Below are 25,055 nucleotides of genomic sequence, written 5' to 3'. Positions count from 1 at the left end.
TATCCAGTACAGGCAACCACGCCCTGGCATTCCATAATGTGTATTGGTTTTGTCGCAACCAAACCCGGCCCATCCCATACTCTGGTCTGGCGATCGGATTTGCCAGTGGTTGACATGAACTGATTCAGCCTGATCTGCTCCTGACCCATGCTGAATGCATGCCAGTGGGAAACTTTCCATGGCCTATTCTGGGCTGTTTCCTATCATGATTCTTGCGCTTACCTGCAGGGACTGTGTCCTGCCAGAGGAGTTGCCCAGGCTCCTCCATCAGAACCCCTCCCAATGCCAGATTTTGCGCTTGCCAGGGGGTTCTTGAGCCAGCCCTACTCAGTTCACCTCCTGTCCTAGCAGGAACAGTGGTTTTTCCTGGCTGGCTTTCACCCCATTCTGGTTCCTGTTGTTGGATGTTTCAGCCCGGCCATGGCTCGTCCATACCCACATACAGCTCACACATGGTTCAGAAGAGGAATGAGACCCAGCCTAGTCAGTCCCACATCAACCCTGGTTCTCCATAACACCAGATGGTATTGGGATCTGAACCGGCCTGGTGCATCCAATCCCAGCCCACACTAGTGCCTCGGGTGACTGCAACTGTTTCCTAGATAGAACACAGCCCCCATTCCAGCATATACACTCCTTGGTGGGAGCCTCATCCCAGTTGTGGTGTCCCCTTACCTCCCAGTTTGGGCCTGTTCCTAGCCGTGAATCACGCACCTGCCCGTGGTTGCTCTGAGGACCATTAGGTGCAAGCCTCAAGTTCATTTGGGATTCCCTAATTGCCAGCATTCTGTTTCCTCCATTTTGATTGAAGGGATCCCCAAAGAGACTTTGAGGTGTTCAGAGATCAGGTTACTAGCAAGCACAGTGCTTCACGCCCCCAGCACTGTGGGTTCAGGAGGGAGCCTCCCAGGAAGCAGGTCAATGAACCAAAAATCAAAAACTCTGGCCGGGCGGCCAGCAGGCGAAGCCTGGCGCCAAATGGCGCACTGGCCGCCCTGGAGCAGCTCCCCATATGTACGTGGTAGCTACTGTGTGTTCCCAGGCTTGAGGCGTGGCCATCCCAAGGCCCCCCGGCAGGCAGTGGGGTAGCTGCCTGCCGGAGGTTCAAGTCCTTGGGCCCCAGTCCCACCCTTCCTGGCTCCTCCCCCCAGCTCAAGCCACATGGCGAGCAGTAGGGGAGGCCCAGACTCGCTACACAGACCCCCGGGACTCACCCAGGAAAGGGGTAGCCATCAAGGTTCCGGCAAATCTGGGAGCAGCTCCCCACGTGTACGTGGTAGCTACTGTGTGTTCCCAGGCTTGAGGCGTGGCCATCCCAAGGCCCCCCGGCAGGCAGTGGGGTAGCTGCCTGCCGGAGGTTCAAGTCCTTTAGCTAATTCTTACAGTGGCCTTCCAAGGCAGTGTCATTATTCACATTTCACAGATAAGGAAACAGGTAATAGGTGACAGACCAGAGCTTTAATCCACTTATCCAGAGACCTGTGAATGTGTGTGTATACAAAGAGAGAGATTTATACATGTAGATATGTATACCACACTTTCAGGTGCTGCTTAAATGGAAAATAATCCACTGCATTTCTAAGACTTATGAGATTTTAGGCATCTCACTTGAAGTCACTTGTTCTACAAATTTCGCAGTATGGATGGATTAAAGGTGCTAGTCAATAGCACAGCAACCGAAAGTCAAAGTGGTCATTTCTGCATCCCACCTGCACAGTGGCTGAAAGATGACCAGCACCACATTGCCTTTTCTTCTCACCCTGGCTCCTGGCAAGGATTCCTTCACTCATACGTTCGTTCTGAAACTGTGTGTGAAGCACCTGCCGTGGGCCAGAATCCGCAGCCAGCAAAGACAGAGCGACAGCCATTGACTTGGCCTGTAACCCCGAAGTCTTCACAGCCAAGAAAACTAGTCCGACCCCAGGGTATCAGAACTTTATGACAAAATTTCAAAAAGCCAACTTCGGAGATTGCTTTGTGTTCTCAAAGACTCTGAACCCGTGACTTCAGACATGAGAAACTGAAAGACCTGGTTGTAGGAGAAAAAGAAGTAACCAGAACGAAGGAAAAGACCGAGACCAGAAGAGGAACCCAGGCTCCTCCCATAAGCCAGAGTTTGAGTGGGATGTAGCAACAGCCAGTGCCTGCATAGACCCAGCATGGCCCCAGGAGCCAACATCCTCCTCCTCGGCTCGCCTCCCTCCCAGCAGCCGCTACACAGCTTGACAGCCTCCTCACAGTCTGGCTCACAGGGTCCACCTGGGACCCAGGTTGCAAAGCCCTGCGCCCAGTGCCTTTTGAAATCCCAGATTTCCCAATGGCTTAATGGATGTTTAGGACTCCTCAGAGCCACTGTGAAGATTAATGACTTCTGTTGTTGGCAAAGTGTTTTTCAAATCCCCCAGATGACAGCAGCGCAGACAGCCGGCTGCTACGCAATTAGCATCTGCTTGCTTTCAAATGGTTACCCCCGCCCTACTTCAAGACCCCAAAGAAAGACCCAGATGAAAGGCAATGCCCAGGAGTCCACTGATGAGCTGATGGAGACAGAATGCCTCTCTTGAGCGCCACCTCTTCGGAGCCCCGCCACATATTCACTTTCAATGCGGGATCAAGAGTATTAAAGTCACATTTGAACCGCCATCTGACGGCTCCCCTGAGGCCTTGCCGCAGAACACCACCACACTGTTCGGGTTTTGGAAAATTTCCAGGCTAATTGCAAAATGATTTTTTATGGGACCGTGGAGGACTGGGGTGGGAAGGGTGGGGAGAGAGGGTCAGAAGGGAGATTGATCTTGTCATTTAGAGCAGCAATTAATGAATAAGTTTGAGTGATGATCAGAGAATATCTACACCGGCTGAAAATGGTGCCTCCTAATGAAATGTAAATTGATTGGAAACTATATTTACAATCTGATGATCCAAAAGAAAAGCTTATCGTCTCCTTCAAGACTGATTTAAGTGACACTTTTATTTTTAAAGTTTTATTTATTTTTATTGGAAGGGCAGATCAGATTTACAGAGAGAAGGAAAGACAAAGATCTTCCATCTACTGGTTCACTCCCCAAGTGGTCCCAACAACCAGAGCTGAGCCGATCCAAGGCCAGGAGCCAGGAGTTCCTTCTGGGTCTCCCACATGGGTACAGGGTCCCAAGGCTTTGGGCCATCCTCTACTTTCCAGACGACAAATAGGGAAGTGGATGGGAAGTGGAGCAGCTGAGACAGGAACTGTTGCCCATGTGGGATCCTAGTGCATACAAGGCAAGGATGTAGCTATTGAGCCATCCCACTGCGCCCTTGAGCGACACTTTCAAAGATAAAAAAAATAATAATAATAAGTTACAATGACCCAATGAAAATAAAATGATCGCACTGTTTTTCTTCTGTGAAGTATCATCCCGACCGTCAATGTTTTCTTTGTTTGTTTGTTTGTTTTGTTGTTTTCAAAGAATATTAAAAAGCAGCAAAGTGAGCAACAGCTTACGGTTTCTAATGGTGTGTGATTCTTAAACTCTAAAGGTACGCACAATGCCACTAGAGAGGGAGCCAGCCCTGACATGGCTACAACATGAAGTGAAAACCTGCATGTGAAAGTTCCTTGGGTGCGGGAGTCAGAGTGGACACAGACACAGCGAGCCCCTCCCTACAGGTCAGCTGGGTGCTGAGCGGTGATGCTACTTGAGGCTGTCGGAGCAACATAATCAACCTTTACTGATCATACACATTAAAGGCGGAAATACATTTTTTTAAAGATTTTTTTTTATTGGAAAGTCAGATATACGGAAAGGAGGACAGACAGGAAGATCTTCCGTCTGTTGATTCACTCCCCCCAAGTGACCGCAATGGCCAGAGTTGAGTCAATCTGAAGCCAGGAGCTTCTTCAGGGTCTCCCATGTGGGTGCAGGGTCCCAAGGCTTTGGGCCATCCTTGACTGCTTTCCCAGGCCACAAGCAGGGAGTTGGATGGGAAGTGGGGCCACTGGGGTGAAAATCAGTGCCCATACGGGATCCCAGTGCATGCAAGGCGACAACTTTTGTGAGGCTACCGCACTGGGACCGTGGAAGTACATTTTTACAAAATGAATAAAGTTCACAATGGTTAGAAGTTGTACTGCATGATTGAACCCAGTAACTAATTCAGAGTAGGGTTTTTTGGTTTTTGGTTTTTGGTTTTTAAATCAGCTAAAAAGATGCCTGGATTGTCTGTCCCTTCGTGACAGGCACCATATACACCGTTCAAAAGTAGCCACACTACCACACAGAGGTTTAGAGAGTGAAAGCCAAAGATGTACCCAGCAAAATTACAACTTTGCTCTCTACTCCCAGTGAGGGTGCTGGGCAGGGGTTACGGGAATGGCGGAGGGGATCAGAGGGAAGTAAGAGTACAGAAATGACCTGAACTTAGCACAGCACTACAGGAGCCTGGGGTTCGGGGTATGTAAAACCCAGGTTTCTGAAAGCCCTGGAAAAGGTGCAGACAACCAACAACAACAATTCTACCCTTGTCTTGAGTGACTGTCATACAACAGACACCTTGTGAACATGACTGCTTGCCCCAGCTCTACATCAGACAGCCTGCCCTGTTCTACAGCACAAGAAACCAAGTCCTTGCCCAGGTATGCACATAATTAGTGAATAATTTAAAAATGAAGGAACTTCACAAAGCTCGTGGGAAATGGAATTAAAGAATAAGTTGATTTAAGAGCAAAACCAATGCATGTTCTTTTTTATACTAAACATTTTCTGTAAACTTTTTAAAGTTGTTTTGCTGTACCCTCATGCAGGCCAGACTACCTTTCAAATCCACATACCAAATTCTTCACAGACTCAGTTAGCTAGGAATGTGAGACTGTAAATGCTTGTTTATTTACTTGTTTGCTCTTCTGACAGAGAGAAGACAGAGGACTCTCATCCGCTGGTCCACTCCCCCACAAGGTCCTAACAGCAATGCCTGGGCAGGGCCAAATCCAGGAGCCAGAGATACAATCCAGACCTCCCCCGTGGGTGGCGGGAGGCAAGGACTTCAAGTCACATCACTGCCCCCCTAAGCCACGCACCGGCAGGAAGCTGGAAACGACAAGAGCTGTGACTTCCACAAGAGTCCCAGCTAGCATCCTAGCTGCGAAGTCAAATGCCTACCCCAATAAAAGCACCTTTATGTTACACCTTATGCGCTTGGGTCAGTATTCTGTGTACAGCCCTCAGAACCAAAGGGGAGAGATCATAACTTGCTGGCCACCCTTTACACGGTGAGATCTAGGATCTGAGAAAGGACTTCCGAATGACAGCTACACCGGAATTCCAGATACACATCACTAGTTCCCAGCCACCTGCAGAGGGACCGTTTGTATCAATCCAGAGAATTCAGAAGACGTTAGAGTAACAGTGAGCTAGAGACCTGGCTTGTGAGGGACTTCACGCTGAGCACACAAAGCATATTAGAATTAAATCACAAATCTTCAAGAGCATATGAGGAAGCAGAAATGCTTACACAACTGTATCAACTAAATGCTTCCGACTGTACTTAATATAAGAGGCAATTACATGTAGGCAATTAAGGTGTTGGATTTCCAGTGCTGGCAACATGGTTGAGTAAGTACTGTGGCTAATCCTCTCAATGTAAACAATAAAAGATAAAAGATGCTTGGTCTTTTCCCTAAGCTCCCCAGTTAGTAATAAACACTCTAAAGGAACACACGGTGCCCCAAGGGGAAGGACAGCAGGTGCCTGTCACCCTGAGGGACTGACTACAGCCGTGACCTTGAGCCTTGAAGTCATCAAGGCCTCGCAGGCTGTGGGGAGCAGGGATCAAAGCTGCAACCAGGAGGTGAGACACCCACAAGACCGTGCCACATCTAACAAGAGCTGCCCCACTCCACCCTCCCCACTGCCAGAAAAGCTATACACGCAGAGTTCAGGCGGAATAGAAGGAAACCAAGAGACCTCTTGAAGCAAAGTGTGTTTTTTGAGAAGTGGCTAAGTGAGGGCCTGGCCCTGTAATTTAGTGACTAAATTTTCACCTTGCACATGCCAGGATCCCATATGGGCGCCAGTTCCTGTCCCAGCTGCTCCACTTCCTTTCCAGCTCCCTGCTTGTGGCCCAGGAAAGCAGTATAGCACGGCCCAAATACCGGGGACCCTGCACCCACGTGGGAGACCCAGAGTAGGCTCCTGGCTTCAGATTAGCTCAGCTCCAGTCATTGCAGCTACTTGGGGAGTGAACCAGTGGATGGAGAATCTTTCTGTGAATCTGGGTTTTCAATAAAGGTGGATAAATATTTTTTTAAATGTGGTTAAGTAGAAGGAAACCAGTTGATTCTGTATCCACATTTTTACCCATGTCATTCTCACTCAGAAGTTAGCTTGACTAAATCCTCACCTTTCCAAAACAAAAAAAGAAAGAAAGAAAGAAAGAAAGAAAGAAAGAAAGAAAGAAAGAAAGAAAGAAAGAGAGATAGATAGATAGATTTAGAAGTAATAGTAGTTTACCCATTAGTCCAAGGGGTGGCATTTAATCTAGCAAGTAAGCTGCTTGGAAGGCCTATGCCCATATCAGAGCGCTTGGGCTTAAGCTCCACTCCAGCTTTCTGCTAATGTGCACCCTGGGAGGCAACAGTGAAGACGCAAGTCCTTGGGTCCCTGTCACCCATGTAAGACATCCAGAGGGAGCGCCCCGCTCCTGCTTGCCACCCAGCGCCGTCCCAGCCATTGCAGGCATTTGGAGAGTGAACCAATGAATGGGGAATCTCCACTGTCGCTCTCTCTTCTCTTTTCTCTCTCCCTTTCTCCCTTCCACCCGCCATCTCTTCCTCTCAGCTCCCAGACACAAAAGCAAGTCCTCCTTCAACTGGAGCCATGAGGAATGATCACTGGTAAGCTTCAAGAAATAAGACTTCCTAATATAGATCAAAGGATGGCAGACCAGATATGAAAAACATAGCATGCTAGAAAAGAGGCAGAACTAATAGCAGAATCAGACCCACAAGATATTGGACACCTGGGGTATTCTGGTACATCTTAGTACAATATGACATAGCATAATTTACTGCAAACAGCAAATGAAGGCACCAGCAGCCAAAGGACAGAACGGGCTAGCACAGAACTGACTGACTGCCAGTGCTGTGGCCTAGTACAGTAAGCTTCTGCCTGTGGTGCCAACATCCCATATAGGCATCAGTTCATTTCCCAGCCACTTCACTTATGATCAGGCTCTCTGCTTATGGCCTAGGAAAGCAGCAGAGGAGGGCTCAAGTCTTTAGACCCCTCCATCCATGTGGGAGACCCAGACTCCCGGCTTCAGATGGGCTCAGCACCCCTCCAGCCTTTGCAGCTTTTTGGGAAATGAACTAACACATAAAAGATTCTCTCTCTCCCTCTCTCTCCTCTCTGGAACTCTGCCTTTCCAGTAAGATAAATAAATAAATGTTAAAGAAAAAAAAAACACTCTGAACAGATATGAAATCCATCAAGCAGACAGGAATTACAGAACTGAAGGAGCACTTTACAAAAGGATTTAACAGCCAAGAAATTTTCCTGATTCATGAATTTCGGTGAGTTTCAAGTAAGACACATAAGACACAGCCAAATCAGTTTCTATTGGAATTGCAGAGCATCAACAAAAAGACAGCCATCTTTTTAAAATAGCATTCAGAGAAGAAAGGTAGAATCTTTGCCAAGGAAGGGCAAGTGGACTGTCATCTGAGTGCACAGCAGCCGCACTGTGAACGAGAGGAGCGTGGGCTGATGAGGAAATGCAGGCTGACGGCGCGACAATGACAACCCAGAAAGGCCATCCAACACACCAAGATGACTACAAATGGGAGAAGGTTCTCACGCCTGTGTCTAAAGGGAGGTCAATACAGTGACTATTTTAGACTTTGGTGACTTCAGTAGTTATATTTCCAAGCATTATGAGTTGAATTCTGCCAAAAATATACTGATTCCAGTCATAACCCTTGATATCTATGTGCGTGAATTTGTTTGGAAGCAGGATCTCTTTGCAGATACAATCAAGTTAGGAGACAAACATATTGAATTAGAGTGGATCCTAACCCAGTAACAAGTGTCCCTGTAAGAAAAGCAGAATTTGAACACATAGGCAAGGGCACAGTGTCATTTGATAAGGGAGCAAAAGTGCTGGGGCTATATCTGCAAGATGACTCATTTCATTAAGTCAAGCAAAATCCTGGCTCCAAAAATTGCCAAGGACAGGAGAAACAAACCTAGCTCAATACCACTCAGAGACGCAGACCCGACTATCCTGCAGGAAATACTAGCAAGCAATAGAGCAAGGAAGAAAAGAAAATATATCCCAAACAAGCTGACCTTGCCCCAGAAGTTACAAGTTGGCAAGCTTTAACAGCAGAAAATCAAAACGTTTTATTTACTACATGAAAGATTAATGAAAGGAATTATATGATGATCTGCCTAGATGCAGGGGAAACTGATAGAACTTAAAATAACTCCCAGAAAACTTGAATTCTTAGGCTAGCAAAGGATATCTATAAAAACTTAGACTAAACACTACTCACACATTTAATTGTAAAACACAAGGAGAATTCAGTTTGAAGCTGGGGGTGAGGTAAGAGCACTTACCATTTCCACTCATCTTCAACACTGGTTGGATCTCACAGTGCAGTAAAACAAAGAAAAAAATGCTTAAGCATCAAAAGAGGACACAGTGCAATATGGACACTGGTCTTAATCCCAGCAGCCCTGCTTCCCATCCAGCTTGTGGCCTGAAAAAGCAGTAGAGAACAGCCCAAAAGCCTTGGGACCCTGCACCCACATGGGAGACCCAGAAGAAGCTCCTGGCTCCTGGCTTCAGATTGGCTCAGCTCCAGACGTTGGGGCTATTTGGGGAATGAACCATCAGACAGAAGATCTTCCTCTCTGTCTCTCTTCTTCTCTGTATATCTGCCTTTTCAATAAAAATAAATAATTCTTTTAAAAAATCAAAAGGAAGATTCATGTTGTGATATTATGGGTAAAGCTACACCACCCCTACCCTCCATAGATGCTGGCTTGTGTCCTAACTGCTCCATTTCTGATCCAGCTTCCTAAACAGAGCTGAGAAAAGCGGTGAAAATGGCCGACATGCTTGGGCCTCTGCTATCCATATGGAAGACCAGGAAGGAGCTCCTGGCTCCTGGCTTTGACCTGGACTGCCCAATCACTGCAACCAAATAGAAAGTAAGCCAGCAGATGGAAGATCTCTCTTTCTCTTTCTCTCTCCCTCCCTCCCTCCCCTCCTGTCTCTCTCTCCCTCTCTATAACTCTTTCAAATAAATTAATGAATATTTTTTTAAATCAAAAGGAAGAAGCAACATCATAGATGATGTGACTTCATAAAAAATAAATAATAACCTATGTTATAAGAGTTTGGCAAGTTTAAACAACAGAAAATCAAGGTTTAAAAACCTATTACATTTTCATTCACTATCATCAGATATATAACAAGTAATTAACAAATAGATACTATATTTTAAAACATTTGAAGTTTGTAATAATTTATTAAAAGATGTATACATTTATGGGGAATCATAATATTTCATTTAAAAGATGACTGAAACCATATTTATAGATTACAAATATAGTGTCATAAATATATTAATTCTCACAAAACCAATCCATGGATTCAATGTCATTCTAATCAAGTTTCCAACAGAAGATCTTTTGCAGGCTAATTTCGAACAAACCCATGGCCAGGATGGGGTTTGGGCATGGTGGCTAAGATACAGCCTGGCAAGCCCACATCCCATGTCAGAGCACCAGATTTGAGTTCCAGCTTCTCTACTTCCCATCCGGCTTCCTGTAGATGCACCAGTTCTAATCCCAGCAGCCCTGCTTCCCATCCAGCTCCCTGCTTGTGCCCTGAGAAAGCCGTGCAGGATGGCCCAAGGTATTGAGACCCTACACCTGTGTGGGAGACCAGGAAGGGGCTCCTGACTGCTGACTTCGGATGGGCTCAGTTTCAGCCCTTGCGGCCACTTGTGGAGTAAATTATCCGATGGAGATATTCCTCTCTGTATATCTAACTTCCCAATAAAAATAAATACATCTTCTTTTTTAAAAAAAAGATGCATTTATTTTTATTTGAAAGAATTACAGAGAGAAAGGGAGAGACAAAGATCTTCCATCTGCTGGTTCACACCTCAAAAGGGCACGATGGCCACAGCTGGATCTATCCAAGCTTTCTCCAGGTGTGCCACGTAAATACAGGAGCCCAAAGCCTTGGGCCATCCTTCACTGCTTTCCCAAGCTGTTAGCAAGGAGCTAGATCGGAAGTAGAGCAGCGATAACTTAAATCAGTACCCACATGGGATGCCAGCACTGCAGATGGAGGACTAGCCTAACATGCCACCACACCAGCTCTTGTATTAAAAACAATGATTATAAATCGGACACCCCTCCTTATACTAATTCCAAGAGGTGCTAGATTAACTGTAAAAGGCAAAATCATAAAATGGTAAGACAAAATGAGCTCCAACTAAGATGTGTCTATAAGATACCAAAATCAGAAGACATACAAAAAAAAGAATTAGTATCTTTAAAAAATCAATAATTTCATTCAACAAAAGAAACAATCAAAATAACAAAAAGCAACTCTACACTGAAAGATAATACAGTTTCTGTAACTGTCAAGTGATTTGTATCCAAAGCATATAAAGAGCTCCTAAGACTCAGTAACTGCAATGTCCCTAATCCAACAGGGAAAACACAAAGATGGGCAGCTGGCCAGCATTGTGGCGTAGCTGCAGAAGCCACTGCCTGCAACACCAACATCCCATATGAGCACAGGTTCGTGTTCTGGCTGCTCCACTTCCAATTCAGCTCCCTGACCATGCACCTGGGAAAGTAGAAGATGGTCCGAGTACTTGGGCCCCTGCCACCCAAGTGGGAGACCTGTAAGAAGCTCTCAGATTCTAGCTTCGGCCTGGCTTAGCTCTGGCCATTGCAACCATTTGGAGAGCAAATCAATGGATGGCAGACAGCTCTCTTTTCTCTCTCTCGCTCTCTCTCGACTCTACCTTTCAAATAAATACACAAAATCTTTTTTTTTTAATGAGCAAAAAAATTAAACATGTAATTCACAGAGAAGGAAGTTGAATAGTTAATAAACAGGTGAGAGGGTAGAAAGGTACTTGTCATCATTCATAATCACACATGCAGATTTAAACGTCAATGAGATGTTTCACAACAGCCAATCAATCCAAAAATCAAAGTCATCAAGGATGCTGCAGGATATCAAGCAAGAGGTCACGCACTTTCTGTGGAAAGAGTGGAAGCAGACGAGCCATCTTGGGACTCACTTCACCTTTCCTAGCAAAGCTACTTGTCCTGTGCCCGAGGAGTCAGGGCCGGGGGTGACCGGCCCCTACCTCAGGCCCAGCCCAGGGCCAGGACAAATCAATTTCACTACATAACCTTACTACCCACTGGGGGCCCAGCAATGTGTGAGGCCCTAGAGGAACACTGTCATGTTTAACCCATAAGAAGCAGCAGAAAATTTGGAACTCATATAGTATCTAACAGCAGAACCGTCATACAAGGGGAGTACCCTGCAGCAGTGTGACAGTGAATAATCATAACATCATCATGATCATAATGTCACAAGGATATCTGAGAACCATAACACTGGGATCAAACAAATTAGGAAGAAATGCAAGCAGGATAACTCCATTTGTATAAAACTAAGGAACACAAAAAACTGAACTATATACCTTTAAGAATGCTAAGACATGTTGTTCAGAAAGCATGCCAAGGAATGACATATCCAGGTTCAGGCTGGAGGGGGGATGCTGCTATGGGAAGCGGGGGCTTATGAGGCAGACACTTGCTGCCTTGGTTCCCAGCTGCAGCCATGATGGCTTTTGGGAAACCCCACAGGACTCTGAGTGAACCCATGTTTATATCATTATGCCATATAGCTTACAGATCTTGTGCCACTCAACCCTTGCTACGAATCGAAGTCTTTCTGCTGGCTCTCCAAGGGCACCCAGGGTTCATCTGGCTCCAGGGTTGGTTCTTCGGTGGCACAATGGACGTCATTGAGAACCAAGATCCTCTCCACTCCATAATGCTCAATATAGCAATCACATTTTTCCTTCCATTCACAAGGTGACGAGAGAACTTGCAGACATTACTAGAGGCAGGAATGCATCCAGCCAGGAAAAAATCTCCATCCGTGCATTTAATCCAGTCTCCATGGCCAGGATGGGGTCATGTTCACACCTCATCCACTCATTACTGGGGATTCCGAGTCATCATGAATGACTGCAGTCAGTGATTCTCAGGCTTGGTCCAAGACCCACCAGCATCAGTGCCGCCAGCCCAGACCTAGGCAACCAGATACTTCGGGGAGGAATGAGGTGTGGTGGGACTCTGTGTTTTAATAAGCCTGGTGTGAAAATCAGAAGAAAGATAAAGTTTGAGGGCACAGGCTTGGGCTTAGACTAATTCAACCTGGCACTCAGAGGCTAGAGATGTGATGGTATTTCTGAGATCATGGTTTGGAACATAAGGCCCCAGACAAGCTAGGGGCTCTGACAGCAGGAAAGATGTCTGCCACAGGGTCTCCCTGAGGACTCTGCAGGGGCTCAGAGGAGGGTCTGAAGCATCCAGGGACATGGGAGGCAGCTCGGGTAGGCAGGAGGAGAGAGTTTCACAGGACCAGAAAGGGCATTTGAAACATCAAGAACAGAATGAGAAAAGAAAGTCCCTTGGGTTCCCTTAGCCCGCAGCCACTGGCCTGATTAGGAATGATTTCCCCAAATGTCAATCTAATAAATATGAAAACCCCCAACTCCTTTTGCAATTATAAACATGTCTAAAGGGGAATTACAATTTTAAAATAACTCCATATGAACAAAGCACTATTCCCTTATGATTATTTTTCATATTTAGACTAATTTAGTGAGACTATATCTTACATATCATCTGTCTTCTGTACACCTAAATTATTACTATCATTTTTTCAAATATAGGTTTTGGGATCTTTTTTAGGTTTTTTTTTTTAATTTTTATTTATTTGAAAGACAAACTTACAAACCCCCGTCAGTTACAATGGCCATGTGACAGGGGAAAGCCAGGAGCCCAGAGCTTCTTCTGGGTGTCCCACACGAATGCAGGGGTCCAAGCAGTTAGAGTTTTGCACCACTTTCTCCGGCCATTGGCAAGAAGTTGGATTAGAAGAAACAGCCAGGGCCCAGTACAATACCTTAGTCGCTAAAGTCCTCTCCTTGAATGCACCAGGATCCCATACGGATGCAAGTTCATGTCCCGGAAGCCCTACTTCCCATCCAGCTCCCTGCCTGTGGCCTAGGAAAGCAGTGGAGGACAGCCCAAAGCCTTGGAACCCTGCAACTGCTTGGGAGACCCAAAAGAAGCTCCTGTCTCCTGGCTGCAGCTTGGTTCAGTTCCAGCCACTGAGGCCACTTCAGGAGTAAATGAACAGATGGAAGATCCTCCTCTCTGTCTCTCATCCTCTCTGTATATCTGACTTCTCAATAAAACTAAATAAATCTTAGACGAAGACGAAGACAAAGAAGAGCAGCAGCAGCAGCCAGGACTCAAACTGGTGCCCATTTGGGATGCTGGCATCACAGGTAGTAGCTCTATCCCCTGTGCCACAATCTCTGCCCATTGATGCATGTCTGAACAGCAATAATTGGGGTCTTATTTTTAACTACTGCTTTGGATGGTTTATAATGTAAACAGGCAGTAAATATCAAAAGGTGGCAAATAAGCTCAAAAAACAAGTAATTTTTCAACACATTGACTAAAATAAAAATTAATATCCATAATATATACAGAGCTCCTATCAATAAAAAGGGGAAAGGCCCGAAGCAATAACCTAGCGGCTAAAGTCCTCACCTTGAAGGCACTGGGATCCCATATGGGCAACAGTTCTAACCACGGTGGCCCTGCTTCCCATTCAGCTCCCTGCTTGTGGGCTGGGAAAGAAGTCCAGGACAGCCCAAAGCTTTGGGACCCTGCACCCACATGGGAGACCCAGAAGGGGCTCCTGGATCCTGGTTTCAGATTGGCTCAGCTCCAGCCGTTGCGGCCGCTTGGGGAGTGAACCATCAGACAGAAGCTCTTCTTCTGTCTCTCCTCCTCTATATACATATACCTGACTTTGCAATAAAAATAAATATTTTTTTAAAAAGTAGAACTGCATCATAGTACAGTGAAATGATCACATTAGCTAAATTCACCAGTGCCATGAAGAAACAGCTGAGCTAACTGATGACAGGAAAAATTAGAAGTGCATACCCGTGTGGCCTATTGGAGATCCAGCCCAATGTCTGACCTCTTTTTAATACACTAAATGAGTAAGCCAAAGAGTCTATGCTCATAGGAAATTCCATTGCTTCAAAACATGTCTTGATTTTCATAACGTGAGCTTCAGTAGTGACACAGCAAGTGCCGACAATAAAGCCACCACAACTTGAAGGAAGAGCTGAACGGGGTAACTCTAGAGGACAGACATTTGCCCAAACAGATACCAAAGAAATACACTTGTCCTGGAGCATACAGACATTCAGCACAAGTCCCAGACAACTCCAGGAGTCAAAGCATTCAAAACCCTAGTGATGCTGCTTGCAGGTGGAAACGCTGCAAGGTTCAGATAATTGCCACTCCCAACTGGACCCATAGAGAACAGACAAGCAGGCACCAACTTGTTGTTTCGTGTGAAAAGGAAGGCTAAGGATCTCCGCATTTCTTGAATCATGATTTTGAACTGTTTGATCCTGCAAGAAAGCCATTACTGCAGCAGGCACAACAGCATCCCACTCTTCAGACCTCACATGGTATCCCAGGGCATCCACAACATGTCAGCAACATGCATTCTGATGGAAAAGTTGTGTATTTAGGACCGGCAACAATGGCATAGCAGGCTAAGCATCCCATACGGGTGCTAGTTCAAGTCCCAGCAGCTCCATATCTGATCCAGCTTCCTGCTAACAGGAAAGCAGTGGAAGAGGGCCCAAGTGCTTGAATCTCTGAAATCACATGGAAGACCCAGAAGAAGCTCTGGCTCCTGGCTTTGGATTGGTTCAGCTCCGGCCATTGCAGCCATTTGGGGAGTAAACCAGCAGATGGAGGATGTGTGTGTGTGTGTGTGTGTGTGTGTGTGTGTGTGTCCTCTCTATGTAACTCTGCCTTACAAATAAAAACAAGTAAATCTCTTTTTTTAAGTAGTGTATTTATAGGGCCTGACACGGTGGCCTAGCTGCTGAAGTCCTCACCTTGAACGCACCAGGATCCCATATGGGTACTGGTTCTAATCCCGCAGCCCTGCTTCCCATCCAGCTCCTTTCCTGTGGCCTGGGAAAGCAATCAAAGACGACCTAAAGCCTGAGGACCCTGCACCCACATGGGAGACCTGGAGGAAATTCCAAGCTCATGGCTTCGGACTGGCACAGCATTGGATGTTGTGGTTTCTTGGGAAGTGAATCATCGGACGGAAGATCTTCCTCTCTGTCTCTCCTCCTCTCTGTATATCTGACCTTTCAATAAAAATAAATAAATCTTTTTTTTAAAAAAAAAAGTAGTGTATTTATAGCCAGATAAATAAAAATTTATAGCCAGAAACCATGCTCATTCAACCAATCGATGAGTGCAATTGCTGCAATCAAAACATACTGTTGGTGCTGAATGTTTGCATAGGTATGAAAGTGACTGAATCTGGTCAGATGGTGCCAGAGTTTTGGAAAGAATTTCCCTTCTAACTCCCATCCAGGACATTGCTCTAGCAAGGGAAGAAGTCGCATAGCAAAGCACAAATGACATTTTCAAGAAAGTTTTGCAGGCACATGTGAACACACTGAAAGTCTTTGAAAACCTGCTGTTGATGACATGGTAACAAGATATCAGCATTTGGGAAATAGCTACAATGGGACAGGAATGAAGAAGGTAGTCACGGACTTGGTATTGAGGCTAAAGAGTCGCCCCAGGAGGACACACTGGAACCGGAAGAAGTGAAGACACTGAAGCAGAAACGGGTGTCTTTGCCCATCGATCACAGGAGAGTCACAGCACTGACACGGCGCAAGCTGCTCTTGGCTTCTACAGAAAAGCAGCCAGGAAGAGAAGACAGGCTGTGCTTGAAAAAACAAAAGAAACTGTACAGTCAACACTTGGTGTCTTCCTGAAGAACCCCAAGCGTGCTAAATCATCAGCAGGTGCCAGTGCCCCAGGGCCTTCCACCATCCTTTCTCCAGCCTCAATGGAAAGAAATAAATCAAAGATGCCGCTCCCATTCACACTCCATCCTCCAGCCAATTCATTTGAATTCAGAGCTTCAAACACTCTTGAGGCCTGGTGTGCTGCCTGCTGTGTGTGTTAATGATCAGGTGCCACTCAAGTGTTCTGGTTTTCACTCTGGTCAGTATGCCACCAGCTGCATGGGACAGTCAATTCTCTTACTCTAAAACAGGCTTTTATATGACAGTAGATCAATATAAGTGCTCCGAGCACAGTGAAGGTAACCTTGGTTCAACTATAACGTTTCGGAAGTTAGGTGTGTCGAATGCATTTCCAGCTTATGATATTTTTCAACTACAATGGGCACACGGAGATGTAAGCCTACCAAACATCCAGAAGTATCAGTACTGAGTGTTTATTTTTAGAGTTACAGAGAGAAGCAGAGACAGAGACAGAGGAAGCTTGCATCTGTTGGTTCACTTCCCAAATAACCATAATGACCAGAGCTAAGCCAATCAAAGCCAGGAACCAGAAGATTCCTCCAGGTTTCCCACACGGTAACAGGGTCCCAAGGACTTGGGTCATCTTCTACTGCTTTCCCAGGCCATAAGAAGAGAGCTGCATCGGAAGTGGAGCAGTCAAACCTAGAACTGGCACCCACATGGAATGCTGGCACAGCAGCATTCCATCATACTAGCCCCTGTACTAAGTATTTATCACATTACCCAGCGGTTTGTTTACTTGTTTTTCCATTTTAGGAATTAGATACAAATTATTTCAAAAAGTCAAAGCTTGGGCCCAGCACGGTAGCCTAGTGGCTAAAGTCCTTGCCTTGCATGCTCCAGGATCCCATATGGATGCCAGTTCGTTCCCTGGCAGCCCCACTTCCCATCCAGCAACCTGCTTGTGGCCTGGGAAAGCAATCGAGGATGGCCCAAAGCCTTGGGATCCTACACCCCCCTGGGAGACCCAGGGGAAGCTCCTGGCTCCTAGCTTTAGCTCGGCTCAGCTCCAGCCATTGCAGCCGTTTGGGGAGGGAAGCATCGGACAGAAGATCTTCCTCTCTGTCTCTCCTCCTCTGTATGTATCTGATTTTCCAATAAAAATACTTTTTTTAAAAAGTCAAAGTTTTTTTGAAGACTGAAGCCAAAGATAAAAAGTCACAAACTTGGTTTCAAAGAACATTTAGAGATAACGATCAGGCCATATACAGGGGGGTTTTCCTACAGAATACTGAAACCTCCTACAGTATGTTGTAATTCTCAGCGACACTTTAACATGTGAACTATCATTAGCTCCTCTCTCTAAATGAGTAAAACCTGAAGAAGTTACACATCCTACCCCAGAATTCCCAGGCTGAGAAGTGGCAGTCCCTGCTATTTGCTACTATTCAACTTCAAGAATCAAATGTCCAGGGTATGACGGGTCCAATAACCTGATCTGTTGTCCAGAGGCTAGCGCGTGGGAGTGGTTACACAGCCGGGGTGGAGAGGGGGTGATGATACTTGCCTTTGCCGTGTACACGTACAGTCCCATGCTAAACAAGCCTCCTAGGCTTAGGGCCCTGGGGCAGCAGCTGCTCAAGAGAGACCTGAGGGGATCCAGCCAGGAAGGCGTGACCCTTGTCAATCCACAAATGGACAGTCAGGCCACAGAAGCAATAGCTGAGGTTCATTTTTTCCATCAGTAAATAGAAGCTTCACCTGCCAAAAGTGTGGGCAAGCTCATACAAGAACTGAGGCCACGCCAAAGGTACCTGTCTTTATGTGCTTGCTTGCTGGCCGGGACCACGTTAGGGAAAAACATGCTGAAGCGGGCTTCTTACAGGAATTTTTCCTGCTGCTGCCTCCCTCCGCAGGGCCGGCCAGATCCAGCCTCACTTCCATTTCCACGCCCTCTCCGGAATCACTGTTGAATCAATCTGACCTCTAGAAAGATCATGGTGTGTTCCACAAAGCAGCAAAAGACACAATTCTAGTTCCTCACACTGTTTTTTTTTTAAAGGTGAGATTAAAATGAAATATCTTTTTCAGTCTCAGGTAAGTATACGTACACACTCATTTACTAAAGTAATATGTGACATGATCATTACAGTGAATGTGAATTGTCAAACCATGCATTGGGTAACAGCACCCTCATCAGGCCACAACTAACTTACTGAGTCGATATGAACAGTGCCAAACTGTCACTCGGCTTTCAAAGTGAGAAAGCAATGCAACAATACATAAAAATTGCAGCAACATACGCCAGCCACCTCAGAATTGTTCCCCAAAGTCATCTTACCCAAATTATCATTTAATAAAGGCAATTTCTTGGAAGTGTTATGTGTGTAGGCAGGAGAAACAACACCAGAATGAAATTGCTTTAGTCCAAGTTCTACCTCCAGCTGTCTGAAATTGGGCAAGTCAGTGACTCTCTCTCTCTCGGCCTCTATTTCTTCATCTCTAAGATGGGTAGAACCCATCACAAATCTGTTTCGCTGAAATACTGATAGAGTGTCTGTCATTTGCCAAAATCTTCATTGATTCCTCACAATTACATTTTGAGATATTTTCATTTTTTTTTTTCAGCTAAAAAAAGAAAAAAAAAAAGAAAACATTTCCTACAGGAACTTTGTTGGATTTAAAAGCAACATTACAGATAAGATGATCCTAAAGATTATTCCAATTAAGACAATCTCTTTTTAAAAATTGAGATGCATTTATTTAAGAGGCAGAGTGATCGGGAGGGCTATTTCATCCACTGGTTGAACCTGCAACCACTGAGGCTGGGCCAAAACAAAGCCAACGGTCCACAATGCCATCCTGCCTCGCCACACGGGTGGCAGAACTCCAAGTACCTGAGTCATCTTCTGCTGCTTTTCCAGGCCCATCCATTGGGACCCGGAGAGGAAACAGAGCAGCCAGGACTTGAACCAGCACTCTTATGGGATGCCAACATTGCAGGCAGCAACTTAACCTGATATGCCATAACACCAGCCTCTAAAATCTTTACTTCTGAGAGCCAAACTGTAACCAATAGCTTCATCTGATGTGTATGAAATGGAACTATCACTCCTCCTTAACAAGCGCAACAATAAAAGTATGTAAACATTCCTATTCCAGATGATATTCTCTTTCATCCTTAAATAAATAAGTAAAGATGTTGCTTAGAATAACACCTGTTTCAAACACAAGCCACATTTTCCTCATGGCGGGGAAATCCTGAGGTGCTACGTCTCTTTGCCTTGGCTCGCTGCTCTTCACGTTGCTTTCTAGAAACGAATCTACCACCAACTGGAAAGCACAAAAATTAATTTGGCAGACAGTGCTCAGCTTTGTCCAACTTGGTTCAACTCCCCAGGTTCATGGAGGACTGTTAATTCCAGGCTAGAGAATAGAGCCCCATGCGGAACCCACCACTGGAAAATGGACCACCTCAAAAGAACAGCCGGATTAAGATCACTTTTCAGCACCACTGTGGCCACAGCATCCGAACCAGGACCATACTCCTGTGCACAGAACACCTGACAGCGGCTGCCACCACTGACACCAACACAGCCACAGCGAGCGTGTGCCAAGGCCTGATTCACAGCCGCAAAATGGAAGAAGCCAAGCGACCTGGTTTTCACAGCTTTTATCTTGGGTTTTTATGTAATTCTACACCTTATTCAAGACCAGAGCGTCAGAAAGGAGCATTGATACAGACAGGCATGATACTGCAAGGGCACCAGTGCCCAGGCACTGTAGCGTCCTGGCCCTGCTTCCTGACTCTGGCTCCAGCGTATAATTGATTGGAGTCAGTGGGAAGTTAGCTGGCTTGAGCCTCTGTGCCTTGCGCCTCTATTACCTGAGAAAACACACCCTGGGCAGTCTTTTGGAAGACAAGAGGCATGTGGAGCAAGAGCTAAGCTGCCCCAGCCAACAGCATTTCTGACAACAGGACGCAAAATGTGAATACAAACCCAGAGGAGAGCAATGGAACAGCCCCATCAACCCTCCACTGTACATAGCCACCTGAACAACAAACTCGTGTCTCACAGTCAAGGCTTTCCAATTGTTTGTCCGCAGCAGCATCATGACAACAGATAGCTGAGCCACGAGGATGAGCTAGTCTTTCTCTGGTGAGATAAATGGATCTGTGATGTGTGGTCACCTTACCAGATTGTGTAGTTGCAAGGAGCGATTTGAAGGTCGTCATGGAGACCCTGCCACCCTGGACCCGACGCCATTTTCTGTTCTTCACGGCTCAAGAAATTCACACCAGTCCACCTGTTCACCGATCAGACAATATGGCATCATGTGAGACTCTCACCCCTCATCTCCCAGCCCCTTCCCCAACCCCGCCCACTTACCAGTCATTTTTAGGCATTCACTTGCAGGCACCAATTCCCTGGGACCTGCCCTCAATCTCTCCCAATCCCGCGCCCCCCACGCCTTGCAGGCTCACTTTATAAGTCACTTGCTCAAGCACCTAAAAAGACAGAGATTGCTGATGCCACTGAGCCTAGAGAACTGTGTATAGTATCTGTTTTTGTACTTGATATACATTAAATGTTTGTCCATGAGATAGAATTGGATCTTTTTATTATTTGTTTTATTGGAAAGTCAAATTTATAGAGAGAAGAAGAGACAGATAGATCTTCCATCTCTTGGTTCACTCTCGAAGTGGCTGCAACAGCCAGAGCTGAGCCAATCTGAAGCCAGGAGCCAGGAGCTTCTCCCAGGTCTCCCATGCGGGTGCAGGTTCCCAAGGTCTTGGGCTGTCCTCCACTGCTTTTGCAGGCTACAAGCAGGGAGCTGGAAAGGAAGCATAACAGCCTGGGATATGAACTGGCGCCTGTATAGGATCCTGGCACATGCAAGGTGAGAACTTACACCACTAGGTTACCACTCTGGGCCCAAAATTTCATTTTAACATTGCTTTCACTGTAAAGTACTTCAGTGTTGTAAGGTTATGGAAAATACATATATCACCAACCTCTAATATCAGAGTTACCAACATTTGATAAAGAATCTGTCCAGGGCTGGTACCGTGGCATAGTAGCTTGGGCTTTCACCTGTGGTACCAGCATCCCATTAAAGCACTTGTTTAAGTCCCAGCTGTTCCACCATTTTTTTTTTTTTTTGAAAGGCAGATTTATACAGAGAAGGAAAGACAGAAAAGTCTCTCATCTGCTGGTTCTCTAGCCAAATGCCCACACTGGCCAAAGCTGAACCAAGCTGAAACCAGGAACCAGGAGCTTTTTCTGGGCCTCACATGCCAGTGCAGGGTCGCAAGGTTTTGGGCCATCCTCTACTGCTTTCCCAGGACATAAGCAGGAAGCTGGATGGGAAGTGGAGCAGCCCGGTGACAAACTGACACCCATATGATATTCCAGCAGTTGCAAGGCAAGGATTTAGCCATCAAGCTATCATACAGGGTCCTGCTCCACTTCTGATCCAGCTCCCTGCTAATGCACCTAGGAAAGCAGCACAAGATGGCTCAAGTCCTTGGCCTCCTGCACCCATGTGAGAAACCTGGAAGAAGCTCCAGGCTCCTGGCTTTGGACCTTCCCAGCTCCAGCCATATCTGCCATTTGAAGAATGAACCAGCAGCTGGAAGACTGCCCCCTTTCGTTCTCTGTAAATACCTCTTTCCAATAAAAAATAGATATATCTGTTCAAAAAAAAAAAGAATATGTCCTCCAGAAACAGGCAAATTAGGTCAACTTCCAACACAGAATGATTCACATCTTATGTAATAAAAACTGTATTTTAATAATCCAAGATCTGGCATTTGGTATATTTGCTGAAAGAAATTTTATTGAGACCATGTCAACTCCTTCAGTTTCAAAGATAAGGAACTTGAAATCTAGGGAAGTTAGGAAAAAAATCTCCAAATTCACATCTCAAATATAACTACAGATTTGAAAGTCAAATCCATTTTCACCCACACATAAGTAATTTTTTCCTGTATTGTAAGTTGATTTTAATTAATTTAGTTGGGTTTTTTTTAAGAACCAAGGTCCTGTTTCAAAGTCCTGTTGATTCCCTCTGTCGGGTGTTTTCACCATTTTCATTCTAATTGTTATTTTGCTTTCTGCTGATATTGGTTTTATTTTTCTAATTTGTTGGATGGTAGGTTATATATTTCAGATCTTCTTTTCTAAGAAAGCCTTACTGAAATATAGTTTGCATGCCATGCACCTCACCCACTTAAAGTACACAGTAGTTCAGTAGCATTTATTACATGCACAAATGTGTTCAATGTATGTGCCAAACACCACAGCCAATTACAAAACATTTTTATCACCTCAAAAAGAAACCTATATCCTTTAGTCACAACCGTCCTGGTCTCTTTGAAACCTCCTGGGCTTAAGAAATCTTCCTTGGGCCCGGTGGCATGGCCTAGCAGCTAAAGTCCTCGCCTTGAAAGCCCCGGGATCCCATATGGGCGCTGGTTCTAAACCCGGCAGCTCCATTTCCCATCCAGCTCCCTGCTTGTGGCCTGGGAAAGCAGTCGAGGACGGCCCATGCATTGGGACACTGCACCCGTGTGGGAGACCTGGAAGAGGTTCCAGGTTCCCGGCTTCGGATTGGCGCGCACCGGCCGTTGTGGCTCACTTGGGGAGTGAATCATCGGACGGAAGATCTTCCTCTCTGTCTCTCCTCCTCTCTGTATATCTGACTTTGTAATAAAATAAATAAATCTTAAAAAAAAAAAAGAAATCTTCCATTTCCCCATGTTTCTCTGTTCTTGAATTTCATATCAAGATTCATAAAATAGATTTTTTTACTGGCTTCATATAGCATAATAAAAAGTTCATCCCACTTTTAGCATGAATCAGTACAGTAATCCAATTCTTTCTAATAGTTGAATAATATTCCATTTTATGCATATATATTTTGCTCATTTACATGTATGTTAATACATTGGTTTCCAACTTTTGCCATAAAAATTAATCTATATTCACCTATTAGGCACAGCAGTTGCCACTGAGGTGGGTCACGCCTCATAGAGGAATCCCAGCTCCACTCCTGCTCCAACTTCCAGATAAGCACACCGTGGGAGGCAGTGGGTGATGGCCGCGGGTACCCACATGGCAAAACTAGTTTGCATTCCCAGCTCCAAGTTTTGATCTGGCCCAGCCCTGTTTGTGGCACATATTTGGTAGTGAACCAGTGAGCGTAAGATTTCTTTTTTCTCTCTCCATCTCTGTCTTTCTCCCTCTCCCTTTCAAACTAATTTTAAAATAAAAAATGTTCAACAATAGAAGTCCACATATAAGGTTTATTTTTAAGATTTATTTGTATTGCAAAGTCAGATATACAGAGAGGAGAGACAGAGAGGAAGATCTTCCATCCTATGATCCATTCCCTAAGTAACCGCAATGGCCAGAGCTGAGCCTATCCGAAGCCAGGAGCTTTCTCCAGGTCTCTCTCGCAGGTGCAGGGTCCCAAAACTTTGGGACATCCTCAACTGCCTGCCCAGGCCACAAGCAGGGAACTGGATGGGAAGCCAGGCTGCTGGGATTAGAATCAGGGACCATTTGGGATTCCTGCGCGTTTAAGGCAAGGAGTTTAGCCACTAGGCCACTGTTCCAGGCCCCACATATAAGTTTCTATATGGCCATATCATCTCATTTCTCTTGAGTATATGCAAAGTGGAACTGTGGGGTCATGCAGTAATTGTGTGTAATCATTTGAGAAACTGCCATGGTGCTTCCCAAACCGCTGGACCATTTTACATTTCCACCAGCAGCATGTACACGTTCTGACTTCTGCCTCATCCACACCTGCTATTTTCTAACTTTTTGATTCAAACCATTCTAGCTAAGTGGTTTCCCACAGTGGCCTTAATTTGCATTGATCTGATGCTGAATAATGTCAAGCAACTTATTGTGTGTTGAGGAGACATTATACAAAGAAGTTTCAAAAAAGTTCTGGGAGAAAATGGAATTTTCAAGCAAGTCTATTTTGGTGCAAAAAAAAAAAAAAAAGCCACCAAAAAATTGAGATCCCAGGATTTTTTTCTCCTGCTATGCATTTCACATGAACTTTTTCAGGACCTCTCGTGTATCTTCCTTGAGGCAACATTTATTCCGATCCTTTTCCCATGTTTCAGTCGGGTGACTTGTCTTTTTATTGCTGAGTTGTAATAGTTCTGCTATTTGAGGGTGAAATGTTCCAGCTGTCTACCAGGCCTCAATATTTTTTTTTTGGAAGTATTAATTTCCACTTTATTTTTCCAGAGATACTTTTTCTTCATCCCTTGAAGGTCTATTGGCATGGTGTTATAGGGTTTGAGAAATTCGACGGCCTTCTGCCATCTTGCCCTGCTCTCTCTGATCCTCTCCATTTCAACTGACCAGGCGTCTGCTGGTTGCATCCCATCTCTCTTCCTGGCCTCCCCTAGGATGGCTCACGAGGTCCATTACACATCTTCACTACTGTCCCATCAAAACATCAGCCACACCTTTAGCAGCCTCTTCTGAACAGAGCACCTCATTTTTGCTGACAACAGGGACATGCTGAGAATTACCCAGATCATTAGCTTCTAGTTCCTTTTTGCCTAACAACTCTGTTTTCCATTTACTCCTCCCGCCTCACGTTTTACCATAAGCAGTCAGGAAGAACCAAGCCACTCCCTCAACATTTTTCTTAGAAATATCCAATCTCATTGCTCGATGCTCATTTTTCATAATTAACATAACCTATGTCATTGTTGGAAAGTTCTACCCTCCATGAAACACAAGAACACAAACACAATCTAGCCAAGGACTTTGCCATGCTGTAGCAAGGACAGTTTCTTCTCCACAGTCCCTCAACTGCTCTTTTCCAGAGCTCGGCAGACTAACTTCTACCATGCATACCCCAACCAACA

At 45.4% G+C, this 25,055-nt stretch overlaps 1 long non-coding RNA gene across 1 annotated transcript in view; it reads right to left on the bottom strand.

Annotated features, from left to right (window-relative positions):
* Nucleotides 1-20,643, bottom strand: part of LOC131480771 (uncharacterized) — a 41,710-nt gene extending 21,067 nt beyond the window's left edge. Inside the window, exons 1-2 of the long non-coding RNA XR_009245806.1 lie at nucleotides 20,545-20,643; nucleotides 20,351-20,461 (exon numbers count right to left, since the gene is read on the bottom strand). This is a non-coding gene — a long non-coding RNA (uncharacterized LOC131480771). The remainder of the gene's footprint in view (nucleotides 1-20,350; nucleotides 20,462-20,544) is intronic.
* Nucleotides 20,644-25,055: the final 4,412 nt, after the last annotated feature.

This window comes from Ochotona princeps, chromosome 7 (genome assembly GCF_030435755.1).
Source record: "Ochotona princeps isolate mOchPri1 chromosome 7, mOchPri1.hap1, whole genome shotgun sequence".
NCBI classification, from domain to species: Eukaryota; Metazoa; Chordata; class Mammalia; order Lagomorpha; family Ochotonidae; genus Ochotona; species Ochotona princeps.
This window is presented reverse-complemented; position numbering and strand designations above follow the sequence as displayed.